This window comes from Engystomops pustulosus, chromosome 8, assembly GCF_040894005.1.
Source record: "Engystomops pustulosus chromosome 8, aEngPut4.maternal, whole genome shotgun sequence".
Taxonomy (NCBI): domain Eukaryota; kingdom Metazoa; phylum Chordata; class Amphibia; order Anura; family Leptodactylidae; genus Engystomops; species Engystomops pustulosus.
Window position 1 is genome coordinate 15,900,135 of NC_092418.1, and position 17,881 is coordinate 15,918,015.

The 17,881-nt window shown below is 45.8% G+C and overlaps 1 protein-coding gene across 7 annotated transcripts in view; it reads left to right on the top strand.

The window, feature by feature from the left end:
* Nucleotides 1-17,881, top strand: part of RAI1 (retinoic acid induced 1) — a 112,682-nt gene that overhangs the window by 55,952 nt on the left and 38,849 nt on the right. The window contains exon 1 of one of the 7 annotated variants that reach the window (XM_072119859.1): nt 15,106-15,209. The exons of the other annotated variants lie outside the window; for them this stretch is intronic. The gene's annotated coding sequence lies outside the window, so the exon portion shown is untranslated. Of the gene's footprint in view, nt 1-15,105; nt 15,210-17,881 lie in introns of those variants that run through there. 7 annotated transcript variants of the gene reach the window in all.

Consider the following 17,881-nt stretch of genomic DNA (forward strand, 5'->3'; position numbering starts at 1 on the left):
CAGGTGATGGTGTCAGGATCTTTCCCTTGTGTCTTCATATTCTGCAGTGCATCGCCTCCAGTCCTATATTACCTATAGGACAGGTGATGGTGTCAGGATCTTTCCCTTGTGTCTTCATATTCTGCGGTGCATCGCCTTTAGTCCTATATTACCTATAGGACAGGTGATGGTGTCAGGATCTTTCCCTTGTGTCTTCATATTCTGCGGTGCATCGCCTCCAGTCCTATATTACCTATAGGACAGGTGATGGTGTCAGGATCTTTCCCTTGTGTCTTCATATTCTGCGGTGCATCGCCTTTAGTCCTATATTACCTATTGGACAGGTGATGGTGTCAGGATCTTTCCCTTGTGTCTTCATATTCTGCGGTGCATCGCCTTTAGTCCTATATTACCTATAGGACAGGTGATGGTGTCAGGATCTTTCCCTTGTGTCTTCATATTCTGCGGTGCATCGCCTTTAGTCCTCTATTACCTATAGGACAGGTGATGGTGTCAGGATCTTTCCCTTGTGTCTTCATATTCTGCGGTGCATCGCCTTTAGTCCTCTATTACCTATAGGACAGGTGATGGTGTCAGGATCTTTCCCTTGTGTCTTCATATTCTGCGGTGCATCGCCTTTAGTCCTCTATTACCTATAGGACAGGTGATGGTGTCAGGATCTTTCCCTTGTGTCTTCATATTCTGCGGTGCATCGCCTTTAGTCCTCTATTACCTATAGGACAGGTGATGGTATCTTACACTAAGCTAATGCAGCTCAATAGATCACTTTGCCTGGACATACATCATCTCCGGTCCATCATAACCTCTAAAGGACAGGTTCTGGAATCAGGAACGGACAATATGAGCTCCCATGGGTCACCATGCCATGAAACCTGCAGTCTTTTATTACCTATAGGAAAGGTTCTGGTATCAGGTTGCAATATTTTGAGCTCCCATGGATCATTATGCCCTGAAATGCATCACCTGTAATCCTTTATTACCTCCAGGACCAGGTCATTGTATAAGGATGCTTTAATTTTGAGACATTTTCAAGCTCTGAAATGCATTACCTGCAGTCCAATGTTAGCTTTAGGACTAGTGCTTGCATCTGGAACATAGATTTTGAGATATTCCCATGGCTCATGCCCTGAAACGCGTCACCTCCAGTCCTGTATTACCTATAGAACCTGTGGTATCAGAATCCTATATTTGGTGCTAATCCATTGGGTCACCATGCCATAAAACATGTCACCTGCAGTCCTCTAGGACAGGTGCTGGCATTAGGAGCTTAGATTTTGAGATATTCTCATGGGTCACGTGTCACCTCCAGTCCTGTGTCACCTATGGGAGCAGTGGTACCAGAACCCAGAGATCCCCTTGGGTCACCATGACATGAAACGCGTCAACTGCAGTCCCCTAGGACAGGTGCTGGCATCAGGAGCCTAGATTGTGAGCTATTCCCATGGGTCAACATGCCCTGAAATGCGTTGCCTGCAGTCCCTGACAGGAGCCTAGATGTTGAGCTGTTCCCCAGGGTCACCAAGCCCCGAATATGTCACCTGCGTTACCTATAGGCCAGGTGCATGTATAATGAGACTATTTGCTTTGGTCCCCATGTCCTGAAACGCGTCGCATTCAATTCAGCGCTCTGTCATGTTGTTGTTGACCTGAAATGCAGCAGCGTTGCTTTCTTGTTTTCCTTCTGATGCCTTTAATTTTACTTGAAGCTTCATACCCCCCCTCCCCCTCCCCCTGCAATATTTCCGCTCTATTCCAGGATAGGAGTTGTTTACGCTGCAGTGAGAGATCAGACCTCGGCACAGGAGGGGTTAAATCATGAACCCCCCCCCCCTCCACTCGCCCGGTAGTTGCCTTCATAGAACAGACATCCGTAGCTGATCCCGGGGAGATTAGTGTCTCATCTTCCCACTGCTGACACATGAAGGACTCCAAAGTTTCTATAGATTGTCCAATATCAGCAATCCTCTTCAAAGTCTTGTATCCTAGCAACCGGGTGCCAACCAGTGTCCAGATGATGGCACAGGGGCCATATGTCAGTGCCCGGGGGCATTTGCAGCACTTTGTTGCCCGCTTGGCACCGGCTGTACCTCCCAATTGTAACCTTCATTCTCTTTCATTTTACATCCTCTATTGCTTTGGTAAGAATGTTCATCCCGATCCACCTGTTTCATGAATGTAATGATAGTAGGAAACTACTGCGATATTGGATGACATGACTGCACTCCACGTGACCACCTGGCACATAAACAGCCTGTGACTGCTGAGGCCAGTGATTTGGATGAGGGACCCCCCCCCCCCCCCAGGTAGCGGACCCCTCAGTGCTGGACCACGAGGTCCTTTCATTTGTATAACGTTATCTGCACCCTGCACGATGTACTTCTCCTTTAAGCGGGAGATGGAATAAGTCTGTGCTGGAGGGGCCTGGTAGCAGTCTGCTCTTCTCCGCATTCAGAAAACACGCAAGCTCAGCCGAGGGCTACATGAGAAATTATAATCCGCAGAATCCATAATATTATATTCCCCAGAATATTACAAACTGGAAATTATTCACAGGCTACGCAGCCTTAAAGGGAACCTGCCACCATTAAAACTGCAGCCCAATGTACCAGAAGTGCAGGCAGCATGTTATAGAGCAGCAGGAGCTGAGCAGTTTGTGCATAGTGTCCTATCACAAGGCAGCATGTTATAGAGCAGGAGGAGCTGATCAGTTTGTGCATAGTGTCCTATCTGCAGGCAGCATGTTATACAGCAGGAGGAGCTGCAGGACATAGTGTCCGATCTGCAGGCAGCATGTTATACAGCAGGAGGAGCTGAGCAGTTTGTGCATAGTGTCCTATCTGCAGGCAGCATGTTATAGAGCAGGAGGAGCTGAGCAGATTGTACATAGTGTCCTAAATGCAGGCAGCATGTTATAGAGCAGGAGGAGCTGAGCAGATTGTACATAGTGTCGTATCTGCAGGCAGCATGTTATAGAGCAGGAAGAGCTGAGCAAATTATATATTGTGTCCTAATTGCAGGCAGCATGTTATAGAGCAGGAGGAGCTGAGCAGATTGTACATAGTGTCCTATCTGCATGCAGCACATTATATAACAGGGGGAGCGGAGCAGATTGTATATAGTGTCCTATATGCAGGGAGCTTCTTATCGAGCATTAGGAACCAAGCAGATTGTACATAGTGTTCTATCTGCAGGTAGTATGTTATAGAGCAGGAGGAGCTGAACAAATTATATATTGTGTCCTGCTTGCAAACAGCATGTTACAGAGCAGGAGGAGCTGAACAAATTATATATTGTGTCCTGCTTGCAAACAGCATGTTACAGAGCAGAAGGAGCTGAGCAGATTATATATAGTGTCCGATCTTCAGGCAACATGTTATAGAGCAGGAGCAAATAAGCAAATTTTACGGTATCCTATATGCAGGCAGCATCTTATAGAGCATAAGAAGCGGAGCAGATTGTATATAGTGCCCTATCTGCGGGCAGCACATTATATTGCATGAGGAGCTGAGCCGATTGTACAAAGTGTCCTATTAACAGGCAGTATGTTATAGAGCAGGAGGAGCTGAGCAGATTATACAGTGTCCTATCTGCAGGCAGCATGTTATAGAGCAGGAGGAGCTGAGCAGATTATACAGTGTCCTATCTGCAGGCAGCATGTTATAGAGCAGGAGGAGCTGAGCAGATTATACAGTGTCCTATCTGCAGGCAGCATGTTATAGAGCAGGAGGAGCTGGCTGTCACCCAACTTTCCCAACAGCTTCAGTTTTTGATGTGAATGGACGTCTCAAGGACTTGGATTTTAAAAAAAAACCTATTTTGGAGGGAAAAGCGCTTTCAGGGCAAGACCTAAGCCGTGTAAGATGCCAGACGGACGGGAAGACGCTCATCCGAGCGCTGCCAGCACGTAAGTGACTCCTTCTTCCGGGCTGCGATTACCTCTGTGGCCAAGGACATCAGCGCAATGATCCGCACATTAATTAAGAATTATTAGATCCTGATTGAGCGGCTCCTGCATCACCTCTGCAAGGAAGAAGGAGGCGAGAGAGGAGGAGGAGGGGGACAAACCTGGACTACAATGTATCCGGCACTGCACAATACAAAAAGATTCCACAATTCCAGGACATTGAAACAATTCCCCAAAAATGTAAATATTTTTAAATCTCTATTTATTCCTTTTTGTTACTGGTTACTTTCTAGATTTTGTTACATTAAGAACAAAAGTCGCTGAAGATTCCGACTATAAACCCTGGACAGGTATTGTCTGATTTTTAGGAGAAAATAAGAAAAGAGAAAATGACAACAAAAAGTTGCAAGAAAAAAAAACCTGTGAAAAAAATGACATAAATAATGGAGAATCCAAAATTTTTAAATACAATTTATTCACCTGGTTTCAATATTCTAAACTGTAAGATAAATGTTACATTTGTGTAAAGAAAAGAACGAACAAGAATTCTAGAACATGAGGCCTTAGAAAAAGGATTCAAAAATTTCCCAAAAAATTGTATACAGGATTTTCTGGGTGTGCGCTGGGTCCCCCGCCCTCCCCCCTGGCGGCGCGCCCTGATATTATAACACCGGCGGAAGCTTCTTACTGCTGTTCCGGTCATAAAGGCAGAATCCTGGGCTCTGCAGAACGTGGCTCCATTAATCCCTGGGCCGGCGCTGAGCCGCAGATCTGCAGCAGGAAGAAAAAAAAAAGGCCTTGTAGTCTGGAGAAGGTCAATCCGGCAAGTTTAGAGGGGCGGGAGGAGCGGGCAGTGGGGGGCTCTGATTGTGTCCTCGCTATAGAGAGAGAGAGCGACTGCCTGATCAGTACAATACAGGAGACGGGGGCAGGAGGCGACCCACCTGGGCTACTGTGGGCCGGCATCCAGGTCAGTGCCCATAGTCTGCTGCGGGCATCGTATTGTCTCCTTTACTAATACCATCTGCTGTGCTATCTAAAGGGGAACCCCGCAAGGGATTGTGCCCATTGATTGGCACCAAATGCCATCAAGTGGTCAAGTACAAGCAAGCGAATATCCCTTCAATGTAAGATGGTAGCTTCATGAACCAGGGGGCGCAGGATGAACGTTGTAATCAATTCCTTCCATGAACCAGGATGCGCAGGATGAAAAAGATGATGACTCGCTTCTGCCTTTGGGTCATTGGCAGGGTACTAATGAACCAGGGGGCCCAGGATGAATATTGGTTTTTGATTGCCCCTACCAGTGTGCATATCATAATTGGTGAATTGATGAATCAGGTGGCTCAGGATGAACAGTGCTTTTGATTATCTGTGTCTGGTCATGAATCAGCCTGGCTTATCTATTTAGCAAATTGTATGTGAATCAGGGGGCTCAGGATGAACATTGCTTTGCATCAGCCCTACTAGTGGCAGTGTCACAACCAAATTCTCTATGAACCAGGGGGCTCAGGATGAACATTGCTTTGCATCAGTTCTACTAGTGGCAGTGTCGCGAGCAAATTATCTATGAACCAGGGGACCCTGGATGAACATTGCTTTGCACATGTTCTACCAGTGTGCGTTTTGCAAGAAATTTGTATTAGAAGGCTCAGGATGAAGTTGCTTTGTGTCTACCCCACAAGTGTAAGTGCTACTTGCAATCTTTCTATGAATCAGGCTGCTCAGTATGAACATTGCTTTTGACTTTCTGTATGTTTGTAGGCGTCCCTGGTGGTCAGCTCATGAATCAGGAGGCTCTGGATGCACACTGTGATATAGTGATAGAATAGAATCCCGGAACTACGGTATAGACTGACACTAGATTTATCCGGGCTGCAGTAATGGCCGCTATTGCTCGTCATCCAGTACATTTACATAACTCAGGCTGAGATTTCCAGGTCATTTGTTTGATTTTTTTGGAGGAAATGCTGAGATGACATCAATAATGGATCGTACCATAATAAATCAGGCGATTATACAGCGGTGACCTTTACTTTCTGGCATTTATATAATGGTACTGCCCGTGTCATCATCATATAATACATGATCTGTCAGGACATTGCTCCATAATGTGACTGAATCTACGTCCACTAGGGTGGTGCTGCCCGGACGCGGACCCCTATGGGACAGGAGGGTGTGTGGGTTTATGGGTGGGGAGGTATCACACTGATCCCTACACATCCACCCAGAAATAGCAGAAATCAAGCTCCCAAATCTGTATTATCAATCAAGAGTCTGGGAAAGCTGGGTGATTTCAACTCGGAAAGGCTCCGCCACACAGCTTTTCTAAAGTAATAATGCTTTGTTGAGCATTTTATTTGTAGGTTTGGTGCTACGGCTCTAGAAAAGCTGGGTGATCTCTAATGTGTATCATTCTGGGGATGTTATGAGGTTCCTCACACTGCTGTGCTCTTGGCACTTTGCGTTGAGTTTCTTCACAAGTAGTAAGCTTCTGATCACATACACTACCCCACCTCTGCACCTAACACTAGCTGCAGAGAGCACAGATCACAGCAGTGTGAGGACACGCCCCTAGTACAATCCTTGAATATATATCCATATATCACAGTCCTGCTGCTACTAACAACATACACAAAGGTCTCATTACACAGTGACAATACCTAACACTAGCTGCAGAGAGCACAGATCACAGCAGTGTGAGGACACACCCCCAGTACATTCCTAGAATATATATTCAGATATCAGCAAGTACTACAATCCCAGAATATAATCAATTTATTACAGTCCTGCTGCTCCTAACAACATACACAAAGTCTGATTACACATCTCTCCAGGGACAATACCTAACACTGGCTGCAGAGAGCACAGATATATATCCATATATCACAGTCCTGCTGCTACTAATAACATATGCAAGGTCTGTTTACACAGTGACAATACCTAACACTGGCTGCAGAGAGCACAGATCACAGCAGTGTGAGGACACACCCCCAGTACAATCCTAGAATAAATATCAGCAAGTACTACAATCTCGGAATATAATCAATGAATCACAGTCCTGCTGCTCCTAACAACATCCACAAAGTCTGATTAGACATCTCTCCAGGGACAATACGTAACACTGGCTGCAGTCTCCATGGTAATACCTGGTAATACCCCCCTTTTAATGCCGGCCATATTAGGCACTCTGGACTCCGGAAAAGCTGTGTGATCTTCATGAAACCATTAATAATAACCATATAGGTTGTCACTTAACACTTTAAAGTGGGTTAGAGTCTAGGATAAGGGTATTGGTGGCCACTTACAGGTTGTCACTCAGCTTTCCCAGAATCCGATATGTACCGATTGAACTGGTAACAACTTTCCAGGGACTTTTCTGCTTCGTTTCAGTGTGTCAGTACAGTCAGTCCCGGTGTGAGGACGCAGCGTCTCTTAAGTTCAAGGTTTCAACCATTTACATGATTTTCTCAAGGTTAGAACGACCCAAACAGCATCTGGGCGCCGGCGCCGAGTCCGGGGAAGCGCTGAGCGTGATTCATGCGGCGGCTGCTGTCATCACACAGGAACGTGGCCTTACATAATGGGGGGGATGAAGATGGAGCGAGGCAGGGGGGATGCTGAGGTCAGTGATTATTCTATACAAGGCATGCTGGGACTTCTAGTTCCTCTACAATGTCTAGATTTGGGACCAACACGGACAATGAGACCCTTAACCCAAAATGGCAAGGAAACCTGTCAGCAGGAGTAACCATGTAGCTGCAGATTGTAGCACTGGTCGAATGTCCTCACACTGCTGTGCACTTGGCTCTTTGATTTGAACTGCAGGCAGTGTTAGGTATTGTCCCTGGAGACTAGTAGTTAGTAGTAGCAGTATGTCCTTACCCTGCTTTGTTCTAAGCTCCTTCATCCACTGTAAATTACTTCTTTAGTATTTGACCAACAAAGTTCATTTTATTTAGTGCACAGGGGCTGTGGTACCATTCAGAGCAGAGATTTAGGAGCACAGTAGTGTAAGGGCGCACTACAATCCTGGAATATACAACCATATAACACAGTCCTGCTGCTACTAACAGCATACACAAAGGTCTGATTACACATCTCTCCAGGGACAATGTTTAATGCTGGCCACAGAGAGCACTGAGCAGTATGAGGAGACTTCTACATAAAGTTCAACACCGGACTATAAATTTGTGTATCACAGTTCTGCTGCTACTAACAGCATACAGAAAGGTCTGATTAAACATCTTTCTAGGGACAACACATAACACTGCCTTTAGAAAGCACAAGGCACAGCAGTGTGAGGACACGCCATCTTAGCACAATCCTTGAATTCAAAAACATATTTCACAGTCCTGCTGCTACCAGCAACATATACAAAGCTCTGATTACACATCTCTCCAGGGGCAATACCTAGCACTGGCTGCAGTTCAACATGTTGACAGTTTCCCTCTAATCTCTGATTGGCACAAATAATTTGGGCAGGAGGAGCTAACCTCTTTATATGGGGATATCCGATTCTAGCCCAAATGATGTTGCCATAAGAAGAGAGGATCATGGTGGCTGAGTGAGTAGCACTTCTGCCTTGCGGCGCTGGTGTCCTGGGTTCTAATCCCACCCAGGGTCAACATCTGCAAAGATTTTGTATGTTCTCTCTGTGTTTGCGTGGGTGTCCTCCGGTTTCCTCCCACACTCCAAAACAGGTGGACATGTGACAAGCTTTGTGCAGCGCTGCGTAATCTGTAGACGCTATATAAATAAAGAATTATTATTATATTGTTGGATTTCGTCATGCCCGATCCTTTGGGTAAGCCTCCATCAGGTGATGATTTTGGCCCCACTTGTGCAGTAATAGTAAATGTTCGGGGGGGGGGGGCGCTGTGTGTCATTTCTCCCCCTCGCTCTGCTTACAGGTTGTGCTGGGTAGTGTAGTTCCCCAGGACGCCGTATACATCAGCGCCTTCCTCTTGTGCATTGTGATGAGCGGGTAACAGCGGGGAGAGGGAGAATCTAGAGATCATTAGATGACGGATTAGGCGGGTACCGGCTTCTTAAAAGGATTGTGTCTGAATCCTCTATTGATCAGGCTGATGAGGGCAGGTGGACGGGGGAGGGGGGCAGAGGACGCCGGGGTCACCGCTCATTATTCCTCCCAGAGGAAGGAGAAGCAAGTTCAAAGCATGGCCTGGCTTATCCGCACTGATAGATATCTGGCCAGGAAGACGCTACAGCAAACTTTGCACGTTCATTCCCGTGGCGCAGAATGTGCGGCGATGAGAACCGTAGATCTATACGGTGCACAGTCATATGTGTTGTATCTGTGCCTGTATAGACCTCTCAGCATTCCTTTAGGGTATGTCCACACTTGCTGATGATTTAGTGTCACTAAAAAACCGCTAAAACAATCTGTTTCCTCACACTGCTGTGCTCTAAGCTCTCTGCATTCAGTTGTTGCACAGCTACTCCTCTCTCTTCTCAATGACTGGTAGTATCGAACCAGAAGCCTACTCTACAACTTTACTCAGACGCCAAGGACTCTGGAGCACACAGAGCACAGCAGTGTGAGGATCCGAATGCTACATTCTTGAAATATGAATCCATATATCACAGTCCTGTGACAAAGGTCTGATTACACATCTCTCCAGGGCCAGAGTATTTTATACTAGACATCAGGTCGTCGATAATCTACACATTCTTCATTGTTCTAGAATTCCCTTGTTGTAGGATCAACCACTATATATGTGATCCGGAGCACAATCATGTCCAATAACCGATCTAAAGGGAAAGAAAGATCAGGCATGTTGAATTATATTATGCCCAATCCAATCCTTTGTCCTTTTCGGAGATAATTCGACACCATAAGAAGAGTCTGGAGAAAACACAGGGGTCTAGAGTAAGACAGAGGAGTCTGAAGAGAACATGAGGGCCTAGAGTAAGACAGAGGATTGTGGTGGAAACAGAAGGGTCTACAGTAACACAGAGGAGCCTGGAGTGACCACAGGGGTCTAGAGTAAGACAGAGAAGTCTGAAGAGAACAGAGGGTTCTAGAGTAAGACAGAGAAGTCTGGAGAGAACAGAGGGTTCTAGAGTAAGACAGAGAAGTCTGAAGAGAACAGAGGGTTCTAGAGTAAGACAAAGTAGTCTGGAAATAACACAGGGGTCTAGAGTAAGACAGAGGAGTGTAGTGGAAACAGAAAGGTCTACAGTAACACAGAGGAGCCTGGAGTGACCACAGGGGTCTAGAGTAAGACAGAGAAGTCTGAAGAAAACAGAGGGTTCTAGAGTAAGACAGAGAAGTCTGGAGAGAACAGAGGGTTCTAGAGTAAGACAAAGTAGTCTGGAAATAACACAGGGGTCTAGAGTAAGACGGAGAAGTCTGGAGAGAACAGAGGGTTCTAGAGTAAGACAAAGTAGTCTGGAAATAACACAGGGGTCTAGAGTAAGACGGAGAAGTCTGGAGAGAACAGAGGGTTCTAGAGTAAGACAGAGAAGTCTGGAGAGAACAGAGGGTTCTAGAGTAAGACAGAGAAGTCTGAAGAGAACAGAGGGTTCTAGAGTAAGACAAAGTAGTCTGGAAATAACACAGGGGTCTAGAGTAAGACAGAGGAGTGTAGTGGAAACAGAAGGGTCTACAGTAACACAGAGGAGCCTGGAGTGACCACAGGGGTCTAGAGTAAGACAGAGAAGTCTGAAGAAAACAGGGGGTTCTAGAGTAAGACAGAGAAGTCTGGAGAGAACAGAGGGTTCTAGAGTAAGACAGCGGAGTCTGGAAATAAGAGATATTTAGAGTGAGACAGAGGAGTCTGGAGAGAACACAGGGGTTGGACGGGACAGGGGGTTTGGAGTAGCCCAGGGAGGACAAGGAAAGGATAGGTATTGGCATTAGAAAAACAGGTACACAATTCTTCCAGAAAGAAGACTGGAATAGGACACAATCCATGTACAGGTTTTGAACAACCCCTTTAATACAGACTCATTGGATGGTGTTTGTATTCTAGTTGAGCAGTAAATTGTGTAACAGGTAAGTGTCTGAGGTTGGTTGTACAGTGTAGAGCAATATCAGTTGTGGTGCATTATTGTACAGTGAGAGAACATGTGACATTGCAGAGTTGGCTGGAGATGATGGTCATACAATCGGAGTTGTAGTTGGAGTAGTCGCATGTATTGGTGACAGACATAATTGCATGATTGTTTATGCAGAATGGTTGTACAATGCACTATATCTAACAATGTGACTCTGCCTCTAGCCGGTGATTATACCATTGGGTTGCAGTTGTAGCCAGTTTTTCTCAAGCTGTTTAAACATATGGGAGCAATACTGTTACTTAAAGGGGATGCTTGTACAAGGAGAGAACATCTGACTGTAACTTTTGGGTTGTGGGTATCGGTGTAACTTGGATGTAGGTGCCTTTGAAAATTTGTTACTGATCAGGTACAATCAGGTTGTAGTTGATGGTTTTTCTGATGGTGGTCTGACTAGTAGACAATCTGATTGTCAGTGATAGGGGTGTGCAGGGAAGGATTGTGTAGAAATTTGCATGCTTTCTTATGACAGCTGGCTACATGAGGGGACAAGGTAGCCCACCCATTAATGAGGGGACGGGGGGCACAATGTCACCGCTGATTACGAGGGTCTTTGTATAATGACTTGTCATCGAGCTGTTATACAGCCAATGAATGGTAGTCAAGTGGCTACATTGGAACATACAGATGATACATTGTAACAAAAGAGGGGGTCACAAGCAAAGTTGTAACTTTCAAGCAGATTTACTACAAACAAGCAACATTTTCCGTTCCCTCTTTGTCTATGAATAGAGCTGTACACTGAGGCTTTATAGGCGGGTGCCTTTGTATGGGGGGCCGCTGCGGTGGAAGGAGAGGTATAATTTAGTTTGTCGTCATTGGCTGCCAGCCGGCTCGAAGGGGTTAAGCAGTGTAATGCTGTAAAATATTCCGGTTTACAGCCCTTAATTAGCTAACATCACCTCTGGCACTGGGATAAGATGAATTAGGAGATTGTGAGCGATGGCGGTGCCGGTGGTGGCGGCGGCAGAGTGCATCTCGCTTTGCCTAGCACCTGAAAGACGAGCAGCGTCGGAGGTGTGGGGCTGGGGAATATTAGCGCGCCGCATGCTGGATGAAATATATCAAGGCCTTGACAGCCGCGCAGCTGAGACGGGAGCGAGCCGTGATTGACACCTGGGGCACAAAGAGAACAATGATTCCAAGGATTTCTTCTTTTCCAAGGCGGAGAGGTGATGCGAGTAGTGTGGGTTGTATGCGGCTTTCACATCTTGGAGGTGGGCCAGAAGAAAGATGGGGTCAGCACCAAGGGGGACGGTCAGGATAAATGAGGGGTGATTGGAGGTGGGGGCTTGGTGCTCATTAAGAACTGGAAACTTCTAGGAAAATTGGAAGCTCGTGGCAGAGAGTCTGATCCTGTAGGCACCTGGAGGGTATATTATTCAGGGCTGGCATAAGAGTCACACTGAGCCCCCCGGACCGGCACATGTCACACTGGTTCTTTGAAGGGGACTGATGACTATTGTATGGTTTACGGACCCAGAACACTAGAGGGGTAGAGTTCACATCTGATTTGGTTACTGCAGGTTTCTGAGAATATCAGACTAGACAGAAATGGAGGATGAGACCAGAATAGTCAACACCAAGGGAGAAGATAAGACTAGAGAGAAAGAGAAAATTAATCTAGACTAGACAGAGAGAAAAGAACTGACTAGACTAGACAAGACAGAGAGGCAGCTAGATAGAGGGATTAGATTAGATTGTGGCTCAATTCACGTGTGGCATTTACAATGCTTTTTGAAATGCAGTGCAACAACTAAGGAGAGGAGATTTGCCAAATTACATTCGTGTTAACATTTGTGTTTACAAAACATGACTTGTTAACGTAGCACTAGTGTGCTGTGTTTTGGGAATGCAAATGTTAACAGTAAGGTAATTAGGCAAATCTCCTCTCTTCAGTTGTTGTATTGCGTTTGAAAACGCAATGTAAACGTCACATGTGAGCCTAAGCTAGATTTGAGAAGTTTAGACTAGACTGAAAGAGAGAGAATAAACTAGCCTTGACTACACAAAGACAGGATAGAGAGATACAGGGGCAGATTTACTTACCCAGTCCATTGGCGATCCAGCGGCGCGTTCTCTGCGGAGGATGCCGATGTGCCACAATCCGATCGCGTGCGCCAAAATCCCGGGGCAATTCAGGGAAAATCGGTGCAAATCGGAAATATTGGGATAACCCGTCGGAAAACCGTGATTTGGGCCCTTAGTAAATGACCACCACAGGGAACATTATACTGATTGCAGATTAGTCTACACTAGAATAGCCTGAGAGAAATCAAAATGGTATATAGAAAGAGAGATTAAATTACACTAAACTGGAGGGAGAAGATTAGACTAGGAAAAACGGAGACAAAGTTTAATAAACTTGACAAAACAGGGAGAAAAGATAAGACTAGTCTGTACAGAGAAAGAAGTTTAGAATGGACTAGAACAGGAGAGACTATATGACTAGACCAGAGAGCGAGATTAAACTAAACTAGACTAAAGAAGATTAGACTAGATTAGACAGAGGAAGATAAGACCAGACAAGGCAGAGCGTGAAGATTAGACTACCATACTGTCTAGATGAAGAGAGATGATTAAAATAGACTAGACAGAGAGAACGTTACACTGGCTAGTAAAAAAAAAAAAATTGACTAGACGGAGACTAGAATAGACTAGTACCAGTGAGAAGATCACTTTAGACTTGACAGACAGGGAAGATAAGACTAGACAATTAGACTAGACTATGATAATGAAGACTAGACTATGGAGAGAAAATTTTGTTTGACCCTGAGGGTGTGTTCACACGTTCAGTTTTTCAGATGCAGTTTCTGATGTCCAAAGCAGGAGTGGAGTGAAAAATAAGGAGGAGCAGCTTCTCTCATTGATATGTTCTGACCCATTATGAACCACACCCGCTTTTGGCTTTGAAAACTGCATCTGAAAAACTGAATGTGTGAGCGCAGCCTTGGTTTGTACTTGGTCCGTGTTTTTTTTTTTTTTTTTTTTAAATACTGAAAATGCATGTGTTTTCAGTCCGTTTAAAAAGTATCCAAGACCGCACTGTGTGACAGCATCCGCAATCAGTAATCGAGTGGCATGATTCATTTAGGAGCCCCAAAGTGGCGGTAAATAAAAGTGTCTGCACCTGTAATCAGCAGGGGTACAGAAACTGGGGTTACAACGCAGTGATAAACTCTCCAGCGATCCTTGGGGTGCCGTCTGCCTGGTCATCTTCTGCCCTCTGCAGTATCCTAACTGTTGGCTCAGTATTAAGAGGCCTCGTATAGTGGGTGGATATTGGGGTTCTGCCCTGTTGTGACGATCCTCAAGAGCCCAGGTGTGATTCTCACTTAGGGCCCCAGAAGATGGCAATAAAGGTCCTCTCATTCATGTGATCCTATGAAAGGCCTTATCTATTGGTTTCTATGGTGAGGCGGGTGAAGGAGATGACGGTTTTGTGTACAAGGTCATTATAGAAGTGAATGGGAAGGGGGGGGGGGGCGGTAATTGTGTAAAACACGCAGCCATCACGCCTTTGTGTTTTATGTGTGGGACACGAACAGCCCTGAAGGTTACAAGGTGACACGTAAAACACAGAGACAACGTGCGCTGCCAAAGCGGCTCCAGCGCCATCCATCCTCATCAAAAACGGATCTGCATCCTGTCACCATATGTCTACAAATGTGCATCAGGGGAGCGGGGGAGAGGGACGGCGATGTGATGGCTAAGACGGGGTTAAGAAGTATTTTTGGATTGTTGTGGCCTATGTAGCCAGGACTTGGGGGAGTAAACGGTTAAGGAATGTCATCATCACAATAAATTTTGCGATTTGTAGATAGATTTGGCAATTAACATGACACCAAACAGTATTGAGGAGCGTCCAACCCCTTAGCCTAGGCGACAGGCAACCTTCATATTCACAAATGTCCCCAAATCAGACTAGAGTCCAAAATGACACCTCCACTCAAGAAAGTGAAGTCCTAGACCTTTCCTAGTAAAAGAAAATCAGTTTTAGGCCTTGTTTATCTGCAGTGGGGTCCCTCATGTAGCAACAGCCAATCAGACGGATGCTTTGATCTTGGCAGTACTGGTTATGTAATTGTAAGCTGGAATTTGATTGGTTGCCAAGGATGAATTTGTCCACCATAGAAACAGAGGCCCAGGATCTAACACAATAACAGGCCCACAATATCCAGGAGAAAACAATCTAATGGGAAGGGTCATGGAAGTAATGGAAGTAAGTCTAAGGAGCCCTTACCCCACACAGTATTAGGTTTTTTTTGTCATATCTACATTGCTGATACAAAAGATGGCTGCCTCCTTAAAGGCAAAATTTTGGGTCTCTGGAATCTAGCAGTCAGTATTTTGCCTCGACCTTGTAATTGATTGCAATAGATTATTTCACATAATGAATTTCTGCTGAGCTACTGTCATCTCGTTCCGCCAAGGTAAAATGTCACCTCCAAATTGTCCCCGGGATAAGACCACTGAAGCAGGAGCGGGGTCTTACGATGAATAGGTATATGCAAATTGGCCCTATTATCATGCAAATTAGTCTCACCGCCTTGAAAAGGCACATTACCCTCCTCACTGGTGGATAGCCTTCCAGCGGTGCAAGTGGCTGGGCCGGCATACCGCGTCCGCGGGCCGCATCCTTCGCACTGGTGGTCAAAGATTATCCCAAATTTTATCACGCAAGCAAGGGCACTGCTTTATCGAATAATCTTTCAGCTAGGTAAGCAGAAGCCAGACAATTTTCGGACAGTTGCTTAGCAACAGCGCTCACGCTGTGTGGGTGACAACACGGGATCGCCATGATTGTTTTGCTGCATTTTGGAGGGTTAGAAAAACGTGTCTGTATTTATCCCAAAACAGCACCGCTCCTGACCATAGGTAGTGTCAGGTACTGCTGCTCTGCTTCATTGTTACACGAAGCCTGTGCCTGAAATTACTACATGGACTCAACCAATTTTTTTCTTATGCCCCTAAAACGATAAAACCCAACTAATCGAAATCTGATCCAAAGCCCGATTGGATCAGCAACGATAACATCTTCTTGACTATGGCTGCACTTTGTCTCCATTCCCATCATTGGGAATTTTTTCCCAAAAAATTGAGCAAAGTTGACTTCTTTTTAAAGGGTTAAAAAAAAAAGGTTTTTTTGTTGCAATGCTCCCTTCCCAGAGCAAAGTGGTGAATAGTGTGACACTGCGGCGTGTGACCGGGATGAGGGATGGGAAGTGATAAATAAATAAATCACGCTGCGGCGTTCGGGGGAGCTGGGATCTAATTGCTTCTCTGTTTGGACGCGGCGGCTCCTGACATCTCATCTACCGATGTCTTCAATGAGGTAATCACCACCTGTCAATCTGCCGCCACCACCGCTGCCCCCACTGACAAAAACGAGTCCCACCCTCCCCGCAGCCCTAGCTCCAGATGTTCCCTATGTCACGATGGCAGGCGGCTCATAATAGGGGCAGGAGAAATATGCAGATCAGGTACGATAAGGGGCTGCGTAATTGGAGTCATTAGGATTGGCTGCTGATTGGTTTTTTTTTTTTTTTTTTTGCCTGAACAATGAATTTTTTTTTTTCCCAAAAAATAAAACAATACAAATCTGCACAAAGGTCCGGTTTATGGTATTAAAGGACATTGACCACCTTTATGCAAATGAGCCCGGGGGGCTCCATAAGCGTTATTGGAGCATGGAGCCCCTCAGGCTCATTTGCATACATGTCCTTTAAGGCATCTTGCATACATACAGCATTGCCACCTTTTTGAATCCTGTAAAGTAACATATAAATATACCGCTGCTACATCTGGTCACTTTGGCGACCCCTAAATCTGGATGTGGTGCACCTATACAATAATACCAGGAAGATCCTGATTGGGCACTATCCCTATACGCCTATATTACAGTAATAGGGAATGGCGTTTTTATTTTACGGCAGTGGGTGGCCACTTACAAGAGCGTGAATTTGGATCAGATATGGAGACAATCTGATCCAAAAACATAAAGCCAGCCTTAAAGGGGAAGTACTGTTTTACGCAACACCTTTGAAAGTAGGCAAAACCATCAGATAAAGGGGCAAATATACTTATTTGGTCCTTTCGCGATCCCCGATTCGGACTGTCCGCCGAGGATGAAGTCCGAATGAAGATCGTGCGCCCGAGTTCCTGTATCCGTCGCTTTTGCGCCGAGGTCCGCCGGAGTTCACCTTCTCCTTCCCGGTGCTTGTAAGTGCGTGTCTTGCGACACAATTCAAAATGTTAAATCTTGCGCATTGTCCGAATCCATCGGGTTGTCCGACGGCCCGCCCCCCGATTTCTGTCGCGTGCAAACCAATGCACCAAATTCCGACCGCGCGCGACACAATCCCTGGCTTGATGCAGCGCAAAACGTTAAATCTTTACGAAAATGCGCTCCTCGGACCCTTAGTAAATGAGCCCCATAGAATCCCGGTAAGTTTCCCCCTATTATGGGCAGTTTTATTTAGTATTATGCCCGGATTTCCATGGCGTTTCGCCGGCCCTTCAGTATAGCTGGGGCCTGGTACAATTTTTGCGGCCTAGCAGATTCTCATGAAGCCTCACCTGGGAGTAGTAGTTCTAATCCGCCAGATAATCCCTTCTGGGGGCCCAGTGTAGCCAAAGAGATGAGATTGTGTGCTTCAATGTCTGCCACAAGAAGCAGCGGAGCCTCCTGGGGCCTCGTGAACTCCTCTCAATAACTCTCCATGAGATGCCTCAGAAGAAGACGACGACGACGTCCTGAAGAGGCTGCAGACGCTTCCCGGGTGTTCCCCTCACAGAACTGACGCCCTTCCCTGTTAGACGCCATTTTCGTTGTAAATATTATAGATTTCCTATTTTAAATAAAGGTTTACGTGAATATTTGAAGAGAAGCCA